The sequence below is a fragment of the Neofelis nebulosa genome, chromosome 1 (assembly GCF_028018385.1).
Source record: "Neofelis nebulosa isolate mNeoNeb1 chromosome 1, mNeoNeb1.pri, whole genome shotgun sequence".
Taxonomy (NCBI): domain Eukaryota; kingdom Metazoa; phylum Chordata; class Mammalia; order Carnivora; family Felidae; genus Neofelis; species Neofelis nebulosa.
In genome coordinates this window covers 163,947,263-163,969,962 of record NC_080782.1, presented here as the reverse complement: position 1 = coordinate 163,969,962, position 22,700 = coordinate 163,947,263, and the positions used below count along the sequence as shown (strand labels likewise).

At 49.9% G+C, this 22,700-nt stretch overlaps 1 long non-coding RNA gene across 1 annotated transcript; it reads left to right on the top strand.

Annotated features, from left to right (window-relative positions):
• The first annotated feature begins 11,389 nt into the window (after positions 1-11,389).
• Positions 11,390-14,156, top strand: LOC131519600 (uncharacterized). Its single transcript, XR_009265715.1, has 3 exons — positions 11,390-11,711; positions 12,000-12,100; positions 13,173-14,156. It is a non-coding gene; the product is annotated as an uncharacterized LOC131519600 (long non-coding RNA).
• Positions 14,157-22,700: the final 8,544 nt, after the last annotated feature.

Below are 22,700 nucleotides of genomic sequence, written 5' to 3'. Positions count from 1 at the left end.
TCCTCGGTCCGGTCCGCTGTGGCCAAGTTGACAGAGCCACATGGTGTAAAACATAGCAGCCCCGTGATTAGGTGAGCACATGATCAGATGTCTGGGGACACTTAGCTGGTGATAGTGTAACGCACAGTCTTCTGGAACAGGTAATCCCCTATCAAACACACAGGCTTGCTAACAAAATGTTTGAGGAGTCCGCACAGGCCCATCCCACAAAACTCCTTGGGATGTTGATGTCTTAGTCTGTTTGGCTTTGTACTACAAAACCCGCCAGGTTGGGTGCCATATACACACGAGAAATTTACATATCACAGTTCTGGAGTCTAGAAGCCTGAGGTCCCCTGTTTCTCCCTTCTGTGCGGAATGACCTCTGCTCCCAGATCCTAGCACTTAGGTTGGGACCGTTCAGATACTCCTCAAAAAGCAGCCTAGGGAGCAAATCCTCTTTTATTACCTTGTTTGTCTGGGGAGATCTGTTCCCAATTCTACACAACAGACTGGAGCGTGAACTACAGGACAGGACCCATTTGCGAGTTGGAGCTGTCTGGAAAAGAGAGTACCGACCTGACCCCACTGAAGAAAAAAATCTGGGCTAGTTCTTTCCGATGGTGATGGGCATTGTTAGTGTTTTCAGTAAGACAGGAACAAACAAGACTGCATTTAAGACTTTAGAGGGGGGAAGGTTGTTTCCTTTTGGGAAGCAACAACCATATGTGCAAAATAACAAGCAGGGTTTGCTGATCATTCGATGGGGGGAAAAAAAGTTATAAGAAAGGCAGGCCCGAGTTCCCAAGGAACGCTAATTATAAAGATTTTAAGCGGATGAACTCCAGATCAAAGCCCACAGTCCTCTGATAAGATCACATACTTGTTAATGGAACAGAGTGTCATCAACTTATTTTTAGCTCAGGAAGCAGAATACTTCAGTGTCACATGATCATAGTGTGACACAGGTGGCCCAAAATCAGGGCAGCTTTTGTTTTTCTCCTTGGGAGCAAAGCGCTAGGGTTGTTTAAGAAAAATAAGGACTCCTCCTGTTTTGCAATTTCTTTTTTTTTTCCCACCTCTGAGACCATACTTTTTTTTTTATTGTATACAAATAGTTGTGTGTGCTTAAAAACATATACAATTCTTCCACATATGTATTCAAACATAAACTAAGGATACAAATGTTGCACTATGTGTTTAAAAAGCCACTTGGTAGCTTTCTACTGTGTTGTAACAAATAATTTGTTAAACAATACGAGTTTATTATGTTACTATTGTGGAGATCAGACATACAAAATGGGTCTTCCTGGGCTCAAGTCACGTAGGCAGGACCTCGGTCCTTCTGGAGGCTCCAGTGGAGAATCTGCTTGCTTGCCTTTTCCGGTTTTGCAAGACCACCCCCTTCCTTGGCTTGCAGCCCCTGCCCCATCTCACAGCAGGTGCCTGTAGGCAAGCCAGGCCCTTGTCACCCCGACATCTCCCTGGCTCTCTGGCAATGGGAAAGGCTCTCAGATCTTAAGGAATCCTGCAATTACATTGGGCCCACCTGGATAATGCAGAATGTTCTCCCATCTCAAGGTCCTTAACCTTAATCACACCCACAAAGTCCATGTGCCAAGCAAGGTAACATACGCGCAGGTTCCAAGACAGGGTGTGGATATCTTGGGGGGCCATTATCCTGCCTACTACAGCCACCATAACATTTCTACTAACTTCCCCCATCCCCATTCTAAAATTAGCATGTGCTTTTCCTTCATGTTAAGGCAATCGTCAAGTTGTCTGTGATCAATGTTTTGGGAGGAAACCCCATACATCTAATTCCACTATCGCTCTATATTTAACAGGACAGATTAGGAGTAGTGTTTATCCAGAGAACCTCAGAGTTGACAGAAGCCAGGGAGGAATCCCGTCCCCCACAATACAGAGGTCCAAAGCCTGCATTCACGCACCTGCTCCTACTGTGGTATTTTTTTTTTAATTTTTTTTTTAACGTTTATTATTTTTGAGACAGAGAGAGACAGAGCATGAACGGAGGAGGGGCAGAGAGAGAGGGAGACACAGAATCGGAAGCAGGCTCCAGGCTCTGAGCCATCAGCCCAGAGCCTGACGCGGGGCTCGAACTCACGGACCGCGAGATCGTGACCTGAGCTGAAGTTGGACGCTTAACTGACTGAGCCACCCAGGCGCTCCTCCTACTGTGGTATTTTCACACCAGCCGCCCCTCTCCAAGCACGTCCCCACTTCTTGAATCCTAGGCCTCCTACTTACCTCCTCCTCAGTCTCTTTCATACTATACTCCTTGTCCTCTCTATTTGGGCCCTTTTGCCAATGCTGGCCTCATGGTTTCTGGAGGATGGCATGCAGCCCCTCGCATTCCCGGGCATTTATTTCCCTAGATGCTTCCATCTACCATGATTCAGCTGCTGGTGATGGCACTGCCATTTTGGTGCTCAACTCTTGTTCTCCCTGGGTCTCCACACTGAACCTGAACAGGTCATTTAGCGACAGATGTGCCCTGATGTCCTTCAGGGCCTAACTTTTTATATCCAAATGGGACTTCCTCGCTACTCCTTGCTCAAAAATTCATTTTAATTTTTGTATTCTCAATCCTGGCTAGTAATATCATCATCATCATGCACTCAAGATAGCAAATATGAGAGTCTTGCCATCAACCCAGATTCTTGCCTATCCTAAAATAAACACTTTTTAATAAGTTTTTGAAATCTGCTTATTCTATCTGAGAAGTGTCTTTCAAGTCCAGTCTTTCATTTCCTTGAAAAGACAGAAGACATAAAAAATAGACACATAGAGAAGCAAAGTACTCTTTGTCTCCCAGATAACAGTCAAGGACATTACCTGTCCCAAGGTTCAAGGGTGGAAGTTTCTTAAGGTATTATCATGCAATGACCTGCCATATTCCTAAAGTTCCACAAAATAAGTTTCCAAGATACATCTATGGGAACATGCTATTAGAATGTCATTTCCAGGGGCACCTGGGTGGCTCAGTCGGTTGGGCATCCGACTTCAGCTCAGGTCATGATCTCACGGTCCATGAGTTCAAGCCCTGCATCGGGCTCTGTGCTGACAGCTCAGAGGCTGGAGCCTGCTTTGGATTCTGTGTCTCCCTCTCTCTCTGCCCCTCTCCCGCTCATGCTCTGTCTCTCTCTGTCTCAAAAATAAATAAACGTTAAAAAAAAATCTTAAAAAAAAATGTCATTTCCACTGCTATGGTGCTTCTGTGTTGACCGGAATAATTATTAGAGCACAGAATGTTTTCAAGTGGAAACTTTGGAAAAACTCAGTTGTAAATGCAGCGTAAGCCCAACCATAGTGTCCTAAGTGGTGTCGCCATGAATTTCCTGCCATCAAACCAGCTGATGACTTGGGGTCTGGGGGGTGGGGGTGGCAATATTGCAAAAATATCCTTATTTTGAAACCTCAGAGGTCATAACTCTGCTTTTACAAACCACCATGCATTTTCATGGCCACCCACAATTAAATGTCACCAGGCACTTAGCATTTTGATCCCTGAATCGTGTTTTGCTCCAGGCACTACCTGAACACGATGTTGAGTGTGTCGAGCCTTGGCCCTTCCTCCTCACACTGTGCTACAACCCTGTCAGAATCTCCGTTTGTGTCCCTGGCACCACCCTTGGTCCGGGGTCCAGCGGTGCATCGCCCTGCGTTGATCCTGTATTGATGTCAACTAGGATGTGCAACATTGCATTGATATCAACTAGGATTCACTGATATCAACCAGGATGTGCAACAAACAGGTCTTCATAACCTGATGTAAATCAGCTACAGGGGTCTCTTCAACATTGACAAACCCAAGAATGTCTCACTAATTAAGACAGATTTTATATTCTCTGTGCGTATCGCACACAAATTGGCAGTTACTGTTTCATCAGAACTATTAGTTACCTTATTGTCCTCATTTCAGCATGTGGACCAATCCGATAAAATGCTAATTTCATTCTGAGGTCTTGTGATATTTTGTTCTTAACATCACATTTATTTCATTTTGAATTGGCATGTTTTTGTAGAAATTACTTTGAAGTAACTTACAATGTAATTCCAAAGAACTTTAAAAGGTATGATTATCTCCTGATGCAATAGATTAGTCCGGGCTTCCTACTGATATTTTTCCAATAAGTAAAAAAATGTCCCACTATACATTTCATTTTTTTCTGTTTTCTTTCACCTCTTTTGAGATTCATCAGCAACTCTCTTCCACAAAACACTGCAAAGTTGAAGTGGTTTTGAATGCATTTTATTTCGTTTTCTTTTTTAATCAGGGCTTTTTTACAATTAGAAATGCCTGGTTTTTAAAATTCTACTGCCCCACTACAGAACATTGAAATATTAATTCATTTTTATTTAATCATAAAAATAATGCATTAATATGATTTAAAAAGCGCACATTTTTATCTTTCATTCCTCTGGTGTTCTCTATTGCAATTTTTTAAACTACACATTTAACCATATCACTTTAGGCAATGTCTATTGAATCACACTTTTAATGTTAAATTAGGTTTATATTACTGTACAACAACTATATTCTACTCTGTAAGCCTTGACAAATCATCCATACTTTATCTAAAGGACTGTCTTAAACTAAAATGCTATAATCACATTTACAACATTAGGATTATGGACACACCGCCACCACAGAAATGAATGTGCAGTCTGACTCTTGAGCAAGAAATGTCACCATACATCACATTGTACATCGTACACACATCATACATCACGTGTAATCATAACACGTCACACCATACATGATGAATACATCATATAGACATCATGCATACATCATGCATCACACCATATGTCATACATACATCATACATCACAAATACACGTCATACATCACACCTTGCATAAATCACACAGATATCATTCATCACACATCAGACATAATCATGCATTGCATCATCCATCATGTATAATTCATGCATCAGACTACACATCATACATCACGTCATACATATATCATATATCTCATGCATACATCATACACCATGCATATATCACACAGACATCTACATCATACATCACATCTTGTATCACATGCATACAGTATACATACATCATACATCACATGTGCACATCATACATCACACCATACACCATGCACGCATCATATATAACATAAATACACATGTACCACATCATACGTCATGTATCACTTCATGCATACATCATGCATCACAACATACATCATGCATTGTATGCATCCATCATACATGCATCCTGCATCACATTGTACATCATATATACACCATACGTTGCATGCATGTGTGATACATCATACATCACACCATGCACACATCATACATGCACCACACATCGCATCATTCATCATACATATATCCTGCATCGCATCATACATCATGCAGACATCATGTGTAACATCATACATCATATATCATTGCCAGGGAATGGCCCACCCATCGAACATTTGGGGGAGTGACATTAAATTCATTTATGTCCCTATTTGTTTGGCTGGTTTCTTGTTTTTGTTTCTGGGTTTGTCTTGTGCTCCTCCTGAGCCAGCTTCAGTTGTCACTACTCCTAAATCCCGGGTCCCGTTCTTTCCTGCACTCCTGTTCCGTGCTGCTCAAGTGCATCTGGGTAAGTGTTTGCCTGCACGTGTGAAGACGAAAAGCTCCCCCAGTGCTGGCAGGTGCCAAATGTTGCCCAACACTTTGCTGGGTATTAGCTCAGCATGGAATGCTCAGCTCAAAACCATTTGCCACCAAGCTGGATAGACCAGTCCCTCATGGGCAGACTCAATGCTAACTGTTGTCTCCGCCATGAAGATTCTTACTCCAGGAGGTGCGTGCGTACCTTCTTACTCTTTGGGATCTGCACTCAAAAGCAGCTTCTGAGGGAGGCCTTGCCCGTACACCTCACCTGCGCTCTTTCCCCAGGCAACACCTCACAGCCCCTCTCCCTGCTTCTTCTCTCTCTGAAGCCTTTAACATCATCTACTAATCAATGTATCTTACTCGTCCATCTGCGCATTACCTGTCTGAGCTATGTGTCCAGAGATGCACTTGGCACATAGAAAACACTGAGCAAATAAAAATAAATATCATAAATACCATTGTTGGATGGATGAGGAAACTGGGAAGCCACTGTCCTGCTGTCTTCCTGTGTCCCCTCGAAGCAAGTCCTCTGGTGTTGACATCACCCTTGTCATGCCCTAGGTGACTGGTGTGTGTGCTTGGCTCACTCTGTAAGCATCTGGGCTTGTGTCTTCATGCTCACTCGTCCAAGCCACAGGTCGTGTTTCCAGGACAGCTCATTGTTTGTAAGTTACTCTTCTTAGCTGTTCCCAGCTGAAAACTGAAATCTCTTTCAGCTCAAGGACACCTTTCCCCTTTTCTCTCCTTGATCTACTCTTTCCTTCCATGAACTCCACTCTCCACTCTGAAAGTCCTGAATCTATTTCCCACACCTCAAAACGTGGCTCTTAGCTTCCCATGTCTGTCTGACGAGCTGAAATCTTCTTAACATTCTTTTCCAGATCACCACTGGCTCTTCAGCCAAATCCATTCTGCCATTTAGCCCATCCAGACACCTTTAATTTCAACAATCCTATTTGATAAGAACTCTTTTTTACTCTCCTATAGCTCCTGTTTCAAAGCAAACTCTTCATGTTTTATAGAGGAATTACCCTCTCATTGCTCACTAAACATTAGTTAGAAAGTGTCACATTCTTTTCTGTTCCGTGAAGTGTTCATGCTTCCTCAAGGGTTGGCTGTTTTGCTTGAGGGTCATGATTGCTTTTCATCAAGCTCTTGAATGCTTTGGATATCTGGTGATCCTGGGGGTGTTTTCTTGTGTTGTGGGAAGATCTGTTCCATCTACTGCAGGCAGTCGGAGTGTATTGCTTTTGTGGCTATATTGTTTCTGCCTCTCACAGGGCTCCCCCAGGGCGCCTGGCTGGCTGTGCATCACTGAAGATGAGCTCTGCTGATGGACTGTGGGGTTGGAGCTACCAGGGAATCCTCAGTCACTGTCCTGAGCCCCAGGTGACTCTGGAGTATGATGGTTCCCTGTATTTCTGTCTTGGAAGGAGCTGCTGTCTTTTTAAACTTTCCTCTCTTCTCTGTCTTCTGCAGGGACTGGGCTGACTATAAGGACCAGCCTCTGTCTCCAGGCCTTTCCAGGCTCGGGGGCTGCTTTCTCCAGAGAGCAGTGTGCCAGCACCAGCTGAAGGTTCTGAGAAGGGCGCCCAAGGACCACTGCGCTAAGCATTTCTCAACCAATCATTCCCGCAATTGGATATTCAATGCCCGCCTTGAAACTTCTCTGGGATCTCCTGGGAAGGCCCGTGACATTCTCCCCCATTGTTGTGAGTGAGTCTCTTTGCTCTAGATCCCCACCCCTGGCCCCAAATGCTTTCCCTCTTGCAGGAATCCCTCGACATTCCCTGCCTCCTGAAGATCTTGTCTTTGTTTCTTCTGGATTTTAAAAGAATGGAAACATGGGGCACCTGGGGGGCTCAGTGGGTTGAGCATCTGACTTCGGCTCAGGTCATGATCTCGCGGTTTGTGAGTTCGAGCCCCGCATCGGGCTCTGTGCTAACAGCTCAGAGCTTGGAGCCTGCTTCGGATTCTGTGTCTCCCTCTCTGTCTGCCCTTCTCCTGCTTTTGCTCATTCTCTGTCTGTCTCTCAAAAATAAATAAACATTAAAAAAATTCTTTAAAAGAATGGAAACATGATTTCTATTTCTCAAATATCTGATTTCATACCTTTTGACAAGTAAAGCGTGTTTACAAGAGTGATTTTTATTGTTCTACCAAGTTGCCTCCTCTCTCCAAACCTTTCCTCAACCCCACATTGCTAATTATTTGCTTCACTTCATGCTATAAAGACAGCTAACAATCTTTCTGCTACCCTAATGCATTCTTGTATTTGATTTGATATTTGTCAATTGGACTAAGAAATTGCAAATCACAGTAGTTGTCTTTTAGATCACTAGTTTAAAAATCTTTCCTGTAATCTACTTTGGATGCCTCTTTCGATTAAAGTCCTATTTAGAGGGGTGCCTGGGTGGCTCAGTTGGTTAGGCATCCGACTTCAGCTCAGGTCATTATCTCATAGTCGGTGAGTTCAAGTCCCGCGTTGGGCTCTGTGCTGACAGCTCAGCGCCCGGAGACTGCTTTGGATTCTGTGTCTCCCTCCCTGCTCTTGCTCTGTCTCTCTCTGTCTCAAAAATAAATTTAAAAAAAACTTTTAAAAAATGTAAAGTAATATAGAAACACACAGACTCCCCTTTTACTGCACTAACAACATCATAAGGTGTTCACAGCTTGAGAGCAAGTTTTAGAAATCTCAGGTGGGGTCTTCCCGCTCAAATCAACGATGTGTCCTTTACGCCCATTCTAAGCACAAGACACCAAAAGTAAACCACTTCCCTCTCATCTCCCAAGAAGTTAGTAAACCTTCTGAGGGTCCATATTAGCCCAGTAAGATGAACCATCCCTTTACCCTCCCTGCTTCCAAAAATGGGATGAGACTCAAAGTCCATAAAGGTAGTTACAACAAAGAAGAAGGAAAAGCCCAAGGAATTGTGCCCAAGAAGGGGACACTGTACAGAGTGGCGTGGAGGAGAAGGAAACTTCTAACAGATATTTCAAATAAAATTCATCGTTTTTCCTGATTGTTCATATTTAGTTGTTTTTTAGAAACCCAATATTAAAAAGATTTTTGTGAAAATAAACAGAAATTTAAGGTATCTGAGGCTTCCTGTTATATTGGAGTATAAATCACAGATTACTTAAAGATAAGTACAAAAGTTCTAGGATCTTTAGAATCCTCAGATAAAAACATTGTCTGAAAACATTCTGGACTTCAGTCTTGAGTAGGAACTAAATTTTAAGAGATCCTCGTTCAGAGATGAAAAGGACACGAAGGGAAAAGGTAATAATGGGGCCCTGCAAACTGCTTAAAATACCAACAGAAAACCCAGTCCAGCCTCTGTCCTGCCTCTCACCCCACATGCCAATTATGATGGCACCCGCCTTTGTCCTCACCCTTGACAACTCGATTCCAAACACCAAGTCCAACCCTGAAACTACCGCAGGGAAAAATAAACGGTGCAGAACAACCCAAGCACGTCACAACCCTCCCTGCCAAAAAGCCTCGAGATCAGTGCCTGATCTTTACATGGACTCAGGTAGGATTCACATCCATCTGACAGAGCAACTTAGTTCAGGGACCATCCACCATTCTTCCTTCCGTGGCTCCTGGTCTCTCTCATGAGCTCACAGAACTGATTTTGTTTCCGAAGATGGTAGGAAATGAATCCCACAGGCCTGGCTCTCTATACACCCTAGGGATTCAAGCAAACCTTTGGAAAATGCCAGTCGTCTCCACATCTAGGGTCCGGGGTTGCAGCCCCAAATGCCCAGATGCTGTCCAGGTCATGGGGAGAGGAGCCTCCCTGGGGGCCTTCCCCACCTTCTGGGCTTGCTCTTCAGCCCTGGTCCTCCATAAAACCCCATCTGCAGACCCTTCCCTGGGACCTTCGCCCCTGCCCAGTGAAGAGGGGGGCCTCCAGCGGTCAGGGGTCCTGCCTCTCCTGCTGCAAAGGAGACAGGCGCACATCTGAATGGTAGACTCTTTAAGAAACAGTAATTCATCTTAGAGAAGCCTGGTCTGGGAACTTGGCATGCTTTGCACATAAAGCAGCCAGCTAAGAGACACCGTGGACGCACGGGTGGAGCGAGAACACCAGTGCAGAGGCGGAGCGGGCTAGGTGACCGCAAGCCCCGAGACCGAGAACTCACGGAGCACACGACCGGGTGCTCCCAGAGACGCGGAGCCAGCGCACATTGTTGCTTGGCGCCCTGCGCTTTTGCAACAGTCGCCGCGCTCTACTCCAGTCGCCAGTGGGTATGAGCAGAACGCTAGAAAAATGAATCATTGTGCTTCTATTACTTTATTTATAAAAAACAAAAAACATAGCTCTGATAGCTCATAAGGCTTCCACGGCAGAAACTGAATTGAAACTTCAGAAGAATTAAGCCCCGCCCACTCGGGCAAATATCCCCTGAATGGGGTCTGGGGACCTGCCAGCCACTTGTGTCAGTCATTTCCTGTTCTGCCCACAAACCAGGTAGTGCTTACGCCGAGCTCTGACTGTCCCCTCCTCCTAACACAAAGAAAGAAGCGCAAATCAGAAATCAGAAGGCTGTGGAATCTACTCCCCGCACTCGCAGAGAAATGGGCAAAACGTTGATTCAACTTAGCCCAGGCTCAGGGAGTCTAGTATTTTCTGTTTTATTTTCCTAATAAAATAGCGTTTTTGTGATAATACGTTATGGTTTCATTGTGCACGTCCTAAAGAATGTTGTCTTTTTTAAACGTCCTGTGGCACAGAGTTGCAGATCCAATTTTCGGGACTTTCTCCTTCTGTATTTTTGTTAACAAGTACAACTTAACTTGGATAGAAAATGACACTCTGTGTGTATGACCGTGTGTGTGTGTGTGTGTGTGTGTGTGTGTGTGCATGCATACACAGAGTATGCTAAAGACTTGACACACAGTGATGCATTCACTGCCTACAAAAGCCTTAAGGGTGGGATTATCATCCACCCACACAGGTGAGGAGCCTGGGTCTTGGGTAGGTTATAACCAAAGGACTTCAGGACCTGTTGTGGTCTCACAAGCCGCATCATCGCTGGGCCAGATGGCTGCCTCTGGACCTCACCACACCCCCTCTACACCTGTGAGAAAGAGCCAGGTCTACCTTCCTAAGGCCTCCTTCCCCATTCAGTTCAAGCCTGGAGTTTGGCCAAAGACAGATCCTGAGTGGACGAGAGGCCCCCTCTGGGAGCATTGCCTGCTTTCCAGCTCTTCCCTGGCACTGTCTCGTTCCCCTTGGGACCCTTTCCAAAGATGCACCCTTGGTTAGATAAGAGCTGCAGCTAGATCCCCAGAAATGCAAACAACCAGGGTCGAGCAGGGAAGAGGTGCCAGCAGGGGTTGGAGCTGAGGAAGAAGGTCGCCAGGCCAGGCGCCCAGTCATTGTCTCAAAGGCAGGCGGCATAATCCTGCTCCATAGATGGTAAAGCCAGGAGCACATGCAGTCAGCCCAGGGCCAATAGCTTACAAATGTCAGAGGAGATTCAAGCCCCGTGCTCCCGGGCTCTCACAAGCAGGTGCTCCTTGGCCCCCAGGAATGTGCCCCTCTCGAGGAGGGATTGGTGGGGATTGCTGTCTGGAGGTGAGACAGATGGCCGTAGGACTTCAGGGCGAATGGGGCTGGGGTGTGCGTGGGGAAAGCCGTTTGCCACAAGGGCCATAAAGGGAAGAATCTGAGCCTGCAGAAAAGACGTTGTTGGCATTCCTTCCCAAAGAACATCTACAGCAGCTGCAGAAGCGGTGGGCACCGATGCCAGGTCTGGGGGTCTCTGACGTGACTCGGTACCGGGTCTCCAACCTGAGGGCGAGCTGCAGGAAGGTCTGAAGGCTGACCTTGACCCGGCACCCCCCAGGGGGTGGGACTGCAGAGCCGGCCACTAATGCCAGGCGTGGCCTCTGTGTGAGCACCGCACCTGTCTTCCAGGAGCAGATGCCAACAGGGACTCTGTCTCTCCCACCGTGAAAAGGCAGCCTGACTTTAAATGTCCCTGCTGCCAGCATCCCAGAAGACAGGAGGTGGGGTAACACGCCATCACGGACTCCACTGACTGAGTGTCTGAGTCCAGGTAAGTATCTGCTTGTCCATCTGCTCGGATGCCTCTGCTCTTTGCTCTATGTATGCACCTGTGTTTTTGCCTGCCTTCCTTTCTCATATTTTATACTTCCCCTTTGCTGCTATCTGACCATATTATATGACCACAGTGTATTTTTATTAGTTTTAGCTTGGTCTTTGTTCCCTATTCTTAAGTTAAACTTATGATGACTAGCACACTCAATTTGCTTTGCAAAAAGCAAAAAAAAAAAAAAAAAGGAAGTAGCTTTTTATTACAAGCGCTAATTGATTTTCCCTGCAGCGCGCTCGGGAGGCAAGAAGCTCCCTCACCTCCGACACGCAGACCATGATGAAGACGACGTGGCTCCTTGTCACTTCTATGTCTGCACAACCTGACCGAAGGTGACTTTCCTGAGAGGAGCCCACTGGCCGCACCCCAGGGCCCTGGGTCATCCAGAAGAGGAGGGAACCCGTGTCCTGGTCCAGGTAATGTGTGGGAGCACAGGTGACTAGGGATTGCAAAGAAGATAGAAGGAGACCCAGAGAATCCTGGCTTCTGATAATGTTGTCCAGTAAAAAGACACTTCCAAGCTCTGTGTGCAAAAACAGCATGTTTTATGGCATTAAAAAAAAAAAAAGCCAATTCAATAAGATACTCTGAGGCCACTGGCAATGCTGAGAGATCAGGAATCAATAGATTTCCTTGTGATTATACATCTTCCAAGAATATCATTACAAGAGAACTCACGGACAAAAATCCACAAAGCATTCGCCTGGTGACGGTTGCCCAAATATTCGGCCTTGATGAACAATTTATAATAATGTTTTCAAATAGTACACTAACTCCAAAAACCAGCCATTGGTCTATCCCAGAGGAGGGGGAATGGGAGCACATTATCTCACTTCACGACTTACTTCTCTTCAGCAGGAAACTACAAAACGTTGAACCATAGTAGACGTAATGGGACAAGGGTGCCTGGGTGGCTCAGTCGGTTGAGCATCTGACTTTGGCTCACTTTGTGAGTTCAAGCCCTGCATCAGGCTCTGTGCTGACAGCCTGGAGCCTGCTTTGGATTCTGTGTCTCCCTCTCTTTCTGTCCCTCCCCCACTCAAGCTCTGTCTCTCTCTCTCTCAAAAACAAATAAACATTAACAAAAAAAATTTTAAGGTAACAGGACAGATGATACTTGATGCCATAAAGATCAGCATGGGGCAGCTTTCTGAAATGCCCTTAGGGGAAACTTTATTTTACATTTTACAAAGCTGGATATGTTATGTTGTTCCTGTTATAAGATAAAGCATCAGATTTCAAATACCGTCTGTTTGTCGCGGGGTGCTCCTGACAGAGCAGCTCTTGTGACACCCTGGCCCCTACTATGAGGACCATCGGAGCTCCGTTCTTTCCTCCTTCCCTGTCTCTAACACAAATACCCGTCCTCTGGACCAGTCTCCAGCTTTATATGTTTTCCTCCAGGGACTCGTTACCAAACTCTGCCTTATAGTGGAGCCACTGAATTGCTGAGCTGGCAGGCATCCTGGGAATCGCCGTCTGATGCTTTCAGTTGCAGGTAGAGAAGGACACCTGAGTGCCTGAGACACAAAGTGACCGGTCAAGGCCACACGGCTGGTTAATGTCAGGAAGCGTCAGCGACAAAACGTCCCCATCCCCGTGCTTCTCAAATGCTTGCTCTCTGGGATTGTTTCCAGAGATGCTCAAATATTCTACTGACTCCTAAGAAATCCACGTATATTTGGAGTGTACATCTCAAAGAAATGGGGGTATTTGAGGTAATGTTCATAGTGCGCTAAACCCCAGAAAGGTTCCCAGAAACAAGCGTTTCCTGCGGAAAAGCACTTCCTCTGCCTGAAGAAGGCTAGGGCACCTAATGTGACACCAGGCAAGAAGCCACCCAACACTGGGGCCATGCCGGAGAGCCCGCTGTGCATGAGCCATTGGCTGCTTCAGAGACGAGAGACCAGAGACCACAGCTCGCTTCTTTAGGTCGGCCACATAGACCCTCTGCCTCCACATTCTCTTTCCTCGGTTTTCCATTCAATAAATACAGCCTGGAGGGAGACGGTGTCGTGGCTGGGCAGGGGAACCAAGGTTTCTGCTCCTTTAGACGGGGTCCCAATATCTTAGACTCCCACTCTCCTGCCGACGGTGTTTCAGCACATGACACTGCCACTCGGGTCCCCTTCCCAAGGCGTGGCGCTGGGCTGTGAAGACTCCTCGTGGCGCCCGCGGGGAACGTAACCCCAGGTACTCAATCCTGGGCAGCAGCACCAGGGTGGACTTTTCCGCGGTGGACTCTTGACTGGCTCTGGATCTCTCCCCTTTGCTGCCCACACTCCGGAGACCTGCCTGATGACCTGGCTTAAGTGGGGACTTGTGTCGTGGGATTCCCAAGTACTGTGTGTGCCTTCCACTAATAAAATAGGTTTCGTCCTAACAGGAGATGGTGCAGTTCACTGACCTGTCATTTTGCTTGTGTCCTCGAGGCCCTTACATTTCTTTCACTTGAAGTGCAAAACTGTCCGTTAGAAGGAAAATTTCTTTTTCGTTCGTAATGCTGATCGTGAACAGGTTCTAAGTATGTGCAAAAACCCCATTAAAGCAAAGCGGTGACTATGAAAAGAATGTCTGTATACAGGGGGAAGAGAAGCCACAATCACTAGTTTTGTCTTTGGCTTTTTTTTAGACTGGCTCATTTCTGACGCCTTCTGGGACGTCTTCATGTTTGGTAGAATTTCTCGCCTCTGGGCAAATCCAGGAGTGCGATGGCTGGATGTTCTGGTAAGAGGATGTCCCACTCTGTGAGCACTGTCTTCCCAAGCATCTGTGCCAGTCTATGCTCCCGCCAGCCGTGACGGGGGCTCCACCTACTCCAGCTGTCTTCGCCAGCATTTGGCGCTGTGCTCTCTCCTGTCCACACTTCCGTCTCCCCGTCGGTGACCTGAGCATATCTGAGGCCCCCGGGGCTGCATCTGTGAGCCTGTGTTGTGTTCATACCTCAGACTGTTTCATGGCGCCCCCATGGGGCGTTTGCTGCCTGTTAGCAATGGTTTGGGGACAGCTGTGGGACGAACTGTGTCCCCCCGCCCCAGCACATTGGACGGTGGCTGCCCTCAGAGGTAGGGCCTTCAAAGAGATAATTAGGGTAAACTGAGATCACCTGGGCTGGACTTAATCCAGTATGACTGGTATCCTCAAGAAGGGCAACTGAGGACACAGGGCAGAGGGACGGCCACACGAGGACATGGGAAGAAGGCAGCTGTCTGCAAACCGTGGAGGGAAGCCTCAGAATGAAGCAGGCCTGCCGGCACCTGGACCTGGGGGCTCCCGCCCAAGGGTTGCTGTGTAGCAAAGGCTGCAGGTTGCTGACGTCTGGCCCCTGGGCAGCCAGTCCTGTCTTTGCACGACAGTGACCCCAACCTCCATGGTGCCGGGCACATTACACAGTGATTTGTCTGCTGAGCCCTCGCAAGGCCAGCCAGGCCTGTTTGAAACGGCAAACATAACAGTGACAGTTACCTCCCTTGTGCTCTTTGCCAGAACCTTCCAGGGCACTGAGAACTTAGGGCTCTCCAAAGCTCCCAGGCCTGAAGCTCCAAGAAACAGGCCACGGTTGTGCTGGACGCGGACCAAAGCTCCCGCCTGTCTGCCCAGCAGTCAGTCACCTCCTGCAGCATCTCGGCTGGGCCCAGTCACCCTCCTTTCTGCTCTGGCCCGGGGCCCGGGGACGGGGGCCGTGCTCACAGCTGGGCACCCTCAAGCTGATCGCCACCAGGAACGGGGGACGGTCTCAGAACTGATGTCTGCAGTCTGGCTGGGTCCTCGTCGTGCTCGAGGAGACAGAGAGGACACAGTCCTGCACACAGGACGGGGACACTTTCCTGGACTTGTCTGCTAGAATGCCTCCTTTTTGCAGCCACAGTGTTTGAGAAATGACAGCTTAGAAGCTCCAGTGCCTTCCAGAAACACCAGCCTCAGAACGGGAGGGGCTGGACCAGCCTCAGAGCAGGGTGCCCAGGGCCAGGAACCGAGGTGGCACTCTATCCCCCCACTTTGTGGGCACGTCTTGTCCGCCTTCACCTGTCTCCCCCCCACACACACACACACACACAGTCACTGTAGACACTGCTCATTTCCACACACCTTATCATGAACGTCGTCAGACCCCGGAAACATGGAAGGCATTACGCGGTACACACACCTGTGCTCACCGCCCGGAGTCCGCAAGTCCTAATTTCTCACACCATGATCCATCCACCCTCTCTAGCCCTGCGTCCACTCTCCTGTTCATTATGTATTTCAAAGCAGGTTTCGGACGTGAGCGCACCTGCTCCTGGACGCTCGTACCTGTGCATCCTTCGCCAGAGTTCGGTGTCTGTTTACGGCTCTCCTTCAAATCCCACCTTTTGAATGTAATGAGGTAGGGGGTGATTTTTCCCTTTCAAATCTCACAACACTGCTGAGGATGACGGGAAGTGCTCCTGAGAGGAGGGAAATTGGGGCTGGAGCTCCTGTCTGTGGCAGGAACCCGTCCTGTTCGGCGTTCACACAAGCAGGCTGGGAATTGAATCAGATGCAGGGGATGCGATCCTCCTTAGTATACCTGAGGGGAAGAAGTCAGAGTCCAGGAGGCCCCGGGGACCGGCCCAGGGCAAGAAGTTCTGTGCAGCTGGGGCCCCAGCCCTGTGTGTCTGCCCCCAGCTCCTTCCTGAAGCTTTCTTCCCTCTGATCCTTCCCTCTGCTCCCCATCACCCCCACCCTCATCCGTCTCTCTCTGTGTGTCTCTCTCTCTGTCTTTTTCCATCTGTCTCTCTCTGTCTTTGTCTCTTTCTTCCTCTCTCCCTCCTTCTGTCTCACTCCGTGTCTCTGTCTCTCGTGTCTCTTCTTTCTCTGTCTCTCTGTTCCTCACTCCCCTGCCCCTGTCTCTCCTCCCTCCCTCTGTCTGTCTCTTTCTGTCTCTCCGTGTCTCTGTCTCTGTGTCTCTCCTTCCCTCCCTCTGTCTCTCTCTCTGTATCTTTCTGTGGCTCTTTCTGTCTCTCTTCCTCCCCCCTCCCCTGCCCCAGTGTGACTTACTCCCTGCACTGTCCCGGACCCTTGCGCCCCATGAACTGGCATCTGACACCTCAATGGTAACATAAAAACGTAAGTCAAACCAAGACAAGAACACGGAGAATGAAGTAATTGGGGGATTTCTGTGCGAATTTAAGAGTTGGCACCAGAAACAATGAAATCTGAGAAAGTGACTTCACTAGATAGTAATTTTGCTTTAGGGAAACCACAATAGCAACGGGGCTCGTGAAATCCTCTGTGGGCTCTCACCGGTGTCATGACACGAACCGTGTGGCAAGGACCCCGATCGAGGTGCCTACAAGCCTGCAAACAGAGGGGCGGTGGGACCCTACGGCCCTTGTTTCTGGGCTCCCTGTGCCTGGGGAAGAAGCCCACCACCCACAGATGACTATTCTTGGAAGAACCTCCCACGGAGCCACAGGGAGCTGGAGTCACTGTCCTCTCTGTCCCCTCCTCCCGGAGGGCCCTCTGGGACTAACATCGTGATGCCCGGCTCTATGGGGTCTTCTGGCACCTTCCAGGAGGCAGAGCTGCTCGTGTGGCCATGCCCCCCTCCGCATGCTCACCTGCCCCCGCTGGCTCCTAGGGCCAATGCGGGGTATACCCCCCCACCAGACACCGTGGGGCCCTGGCGGCCTCAGCCTCAGCCCCTGCAGATGTGCCTTGGGCCGCTCATTCACTTGAGGCCTCTCCCCTAATCACCCCACATCCTCCCCTGCACCCCCAACCCCACGGCCATGCTTGAAGCCCCACCAGGGCTGGGGATGCTGCACCAGGGACAGCGGGAATTATTCTGGTTCTCCAGAGCCCTGGGAGAGTCTTGTCACCCAGCCGCCTCCTTCCTGCCAGGGAGTGCCTCAGGCACGGCTGTCTCTGGGGGCCACGACCAGGTCGTCCCCCACCTCCAGGCAGCCCCTCAACGCCCTGTCCCCAGTGGTCCCAGCTGCCCCACAGAGTCCCAGCAGGCCTGTGTGTGTGTGTGTGTGTGTGTGTGTGCTCTGCCATACGCCGAAGCAAGCATGGCCACCAGAAATTCAAGGCCATCAGCGTCGGCTGGAACCCCCTGTGAGGAGCAGGTCCGAGAACCTCCACACGGGCACTGACTTAGGAACTTGAGCAGCTTGGGGACCGGGCAGAGGTCACATGGCAGTGAGCCGACCTCACGAGCCGGGCGCTACACTGCCCGTTACTAAGTGCCCTCTGGCACGGCCCCTGGGTCCGGCTGCCCGTCCCTGCTCGCATGTTAGAGCCCCCAGCCCCCTCCGCGGTGCTCTTCCTGGACGGCCTGCTCTTATGTTCCCGCTGAGAGGGACTGTCCACTTAGCTCCCACGTCAGAGAAAGAGCCCGCCGTCCCCACCCTTGTCAGACACCATCCTGCAGGCATTAAAATACCACGTTTACATTCGACTTCCCTTGCTTCTATCTGTCTGACTTCCAGACACAGGCCTCGGGGTGGAGGGGAGGCACGCCGGCCGTGTGTGCCTCACCCGTACCTCGCCCAGCACCTGGCCTAGCGCCCGTGCCTGGCAGGCACTTGTGAAACACGTGTTGGAAAGGGGCCCCGGGTGGCTCCTTCAGTTGAGTGTCCAGCTCTTGATGTCGGCTCAGATCATGATCTCCAAGTCGTGGGATCGAGCCCCGTGTGGGGCTCAGTGCAGAGTGGGGAGTCTGCTTGGGATTCTCTCTCCCTCTCTCTCTCTCTGCTCCCCGCCTACTTCCTTGCTCTCTCTCTCTCTCAAAATAATAATAAATAAACTTTAAACAATTTAAAAAAAGAAGAATGGTAAAAAAGAAAAAGCAACAGTACTGATCACTGACAGACCACGGGTATGGCTATACCCTCCACCCGTCTCCTCCTGACACCCCAGCACAGCACACAGGTGAGCCTGCCCCATGGCCCGCCATCTCCAGCTGGAGCAGAGGAGCCATCGCGTTGTGGCGTCCAGAATCCTGCCCCCACGCTCCCTCCTCTGGGTTTTCTGGCAGGACCCCAAAACTGGGGAATCACAGCTCCTCGGTGCAGGCAGCCGTCGCTGTGGGTGCTTTGTGGTCCCAGCAACCAGAAATTAACAGAAAGCATGGCCGGGCTATGTCGGGCACAGATTCCGGCACGTTTCAGGGCCAAGGGCTGATGGTGGAAATCCGTGCCTTCACCTCCCTCTGTCTGTCTGTCTCCCTGTCTGTCTTAATCTCTCACATCCCGTCATTCTCGCTCCATTTTTAAATCTACTTATTTTTTACCTATCAACCGAATACCACCCTCTGCCAGCGATTACCAAGATTATAATCGTGATGAACCACTGACTCACAGCCACCTTAGTGAAATTAACCCAGCCGGGGAAATTAATGATGCATCGGGCTGACATCTCCAAATCGGCCCCACCAAACACAGTTCTGCAGAACCTCAGACAAGCTCAGGTTTTCTGAGGAGAAATCAGAGAGCGAGATTAGACTATTTAGTCTGAAAATAAATGCTGTGAAGTCGTTCAATACCTTCAAGCATCATGAAGCCTTCCGACTCGGTTCCCACGGAAGAGGGACCCGAGGAAATAAACTTCTGTGTCCGAGTGATGCGGAGAGCAGGCCGTGCCCGGGATGGGGAGGGAGGCCCCCGCGCCCGGCCGAATGTCATGGGCTCGCATGCCCTCTCTCTGCCTAACCTTTGGGTTTTGTTTCTGTTCCCTGGGTAGTTTTAAAATTACTAAATACACACGCCTGTTGTGCATTTTCCAGACACAAACTGATTAGCGTGTTTGGGAAAGTATACATGTTCCCTCCTCTACAAGCACACAGGAGGGCATCCTGTACTCTTGTGCAACCTGCTGTTTCTTTTAACCACATACGTGAGGCACCTGTACAGACCACTGCGCACGGTGTTACCTCATCGTTGGATGGTGCAGACCCTCGCGCCCAGGTATGCACCTCTCCCCTCACCATGGCTCTGTCAGACACAGCTTTGTGATCTTTCTATTGTTTACAGAACTCATGCCCTATCTGCACACTTTACGTGAGTGTATCCATAGAATAAGTTCCTAGGAATGAAAACAAATTCCTAGAGAGGAAATAACCGGATGAAAAGCAAGTCTATTTTTAACCCCCGTGGGTTTTTTTTTTTAAGTTTTAGTTATTTATTTTAAGAGAGGGAGCAAGAGAGAGCATGAGCAGGGGAGGGGCAGAGAGATAGAGAGGGAGAGAGAGAATCCCAAGCAGGCTCCACGCTGTCAGCACAGAGCCCAACATGGGGCTGGAACTCACAAACTGAGATCGTGACCTGAGCTGAAATCAAGAGTCGGCTGCTTAACCACCTGAGCCGCCCCAACACTCCACCCCTGGGGTTTTGAGCAAACCTTTGTGTCTTCAGATGACGCTTACATGAAGCAGGGGTTCTCACAGGCAGCCACCGAGAAGGCTGCTAAACAGGTGGCTGGGTCTCCGCTCCTTGGAGCTGCTCATCTGGAAGGCCCGGGCTGTGACCATGAAACCCACATCGGGGAGGAGCTCCCAGCTGATGCCGATGCTAGTCCGGGGACCACACGTGGGGAGCCAGTGAGTGAAACCATCTGCTTGCTTTCGAGAAGAAGGAAGAAATGAACTCTGGGGGCCAGAGGTGGTGTCCTCTCTTTTCTGAATGCCCTGCCCTTGCCCACCGGGGTGAGAGGGAAGGTGGGTCACCGGGGAGAAACCCACCATCACCCTGCACTCCAGAACCTGTGCATTTCAAGCCCTCCCCCCACACTCCCAGCAAGCCTACTCCTTCTCAGGAGCCATCCAGTGCCTTGTGGCTTCCAGTGATGTTTGTTTAGCAAACCCTCTGTGGATTTGTCTTCACGCCTTTTTAATGACGCTCGAGACGGGTAACTGCCACCACCAGCACCACGAAGAGCCTTGTGTGCCTGGCACACAGTTCCCATGATATCTTAGAAAAGTGTCTTCTCCAACACGCCCCCCCCCCACTATGGCACGAATACTCACACACGGAGCGCCCTCTTGCACTTTCTATGAAAAGCTGTCACAGCCTGCCAAGGTCACGGCCATGGTGAGATTAGCCCACAGTGTACTAGCCTGTTTGCATTTCCTAGATGTGATATTTTAAACAACAGGACAGAAGCCACGGGTGGGAGGGACAAGGACACAGGGCTGCCGGGGCGCGTGGCCCATTGGACACTCACCAAGGGGGTTCAGAAGAGGTCGACCCAAAGTCCCTCGGCACACAGGGCACAACTACCCATTGTACCCCTACTTGAGAAGAACGAGCCACTCACACTCAAGTCCTATGTCCCGAGGCTCAGGCAGGCTCACCCCCTTTTCAGGACCTATCCACCAGGCCACTGGGATGACCCCCACTGCGCCCCCGCGTCTGTCACCTTCACGGGGCCCTACGTGCTGTAAAGCTCGGCACCTGTCAGCCTTGTTCATTCTATTTCTCGTGACTGCAACAGATGCTGAACTTATTTGATTGCAAGCAATATTGGGACAGTATTTCCATGTCTCCATGCTCACTCATGGCTTCCTGTGCAAGGACCCTCATCAGCCCACATGATAGAGGCCATGGCCAAAACTGGAAGAAGTTATACAAGTTTTTTCTGAGGAGACCCAGCTGGAGAGTGAAAGACTCCATTCCAAACCCTACTTCTGGGCTTTTCTATCACTGTGTCTCACTGGCTCCCTCTGTTTCTGTTAATGAGTGTGATTATTTGTAACAAGTAGCTGACCAAGAACTTCTATGTGCCAGGTAACTGCTAAGAAACACGGGCTACCACAGGGGGTACCGACCTTGAAGACAGGTCTTTCCATGGGGCACCTGGGTGGTTCCGCGGGTTAGGCATCTGACTTCAGCTCCGGTCATGATCTCACGGTTCCTGGGTCCGAGCCCCACATTGGGGTCTGTGCCGACAATTCAGAGCCTGGAGCTGCTTCAGATTCTGTCTCCCTCTCTCTCTCTGCCCTTTCCCCACTCATGCTCTGTCTCTCAAAAATGAATAAATGTTAAAAAAAAAATTATAAAAGACAGGTCTTTCCAGCACCTTCACTGTACAGGCGGTCAGACTGAGGCCCCAGGGTCTAGCACCCCTTCCCACTGGCAGGCGACCTAGCCAGACTCCCTGCTGGGTCCGGTGATCCATAGGCAAGTGCCAACCACTGGTTTCTCTGGAAGCCAGCCTGGCCTACAGACTACAGAGAGAGGAGAGAGGAGCCCATGACCAGTTGGGAAGTACTCGCTGCAGAGCTAAGTTCTGACCCGAGACTGGCAGTGGACGGGTGCTCCGAGGACAGACTGCCTAGCTCGGGACGCACAGTGGTCCATATGTGGTCTTGTTATGTGGTTGGGGTCTGACCTCTGCCCATGAGCACGTAGTTTACTTGCACGGGCAGAAGTGACACCGATGTGAAGAGCGCCCCATCGAGAAGCGGCATGTGGAATGGGCACGCAAGAGAGGGCTGGCTGGGGTACCCCCCTGTGGGGGGCAGCCGAGAAGGCGTGGGCTGGGCCCTGCCCATGGCAAACCTCCAGCACCGCCCCACAGGCTCTCCAGACCCCACACGGACCCTGGGAGTGGCCTCTGAAACCCGGGCTCCCAGGGCCGGACCACACTGCTAACCAGACCCCAGAAGCCCAAGGTGCCTGGCGCTGTGTGGTCAGCGGTTGCGGCTAGATCCAGGCCCCCAGGGCCTGCTCCCAGCTCTCAGCTCCCTGCTCCCTGCTCCAGCTCCAGGCTCCAGGCTCCCAGCTCCCTGCTCCCAGGTCCCAGCGCCCAGCTCCCTGCTCCTGCCTCCCAGGTCCCAGGTCCCAGGTCCCAGGTCCCAGCTCCCTGCTCTCTGCTCCCAGGTCCCAGGTTCCAGCTCCCAGCTCCCAGCTCCCAGCTCCCTGCTCCCTGCTCCCAGCTCTCAGCTCCCTGCTCCTGCCTCCCAGGTCC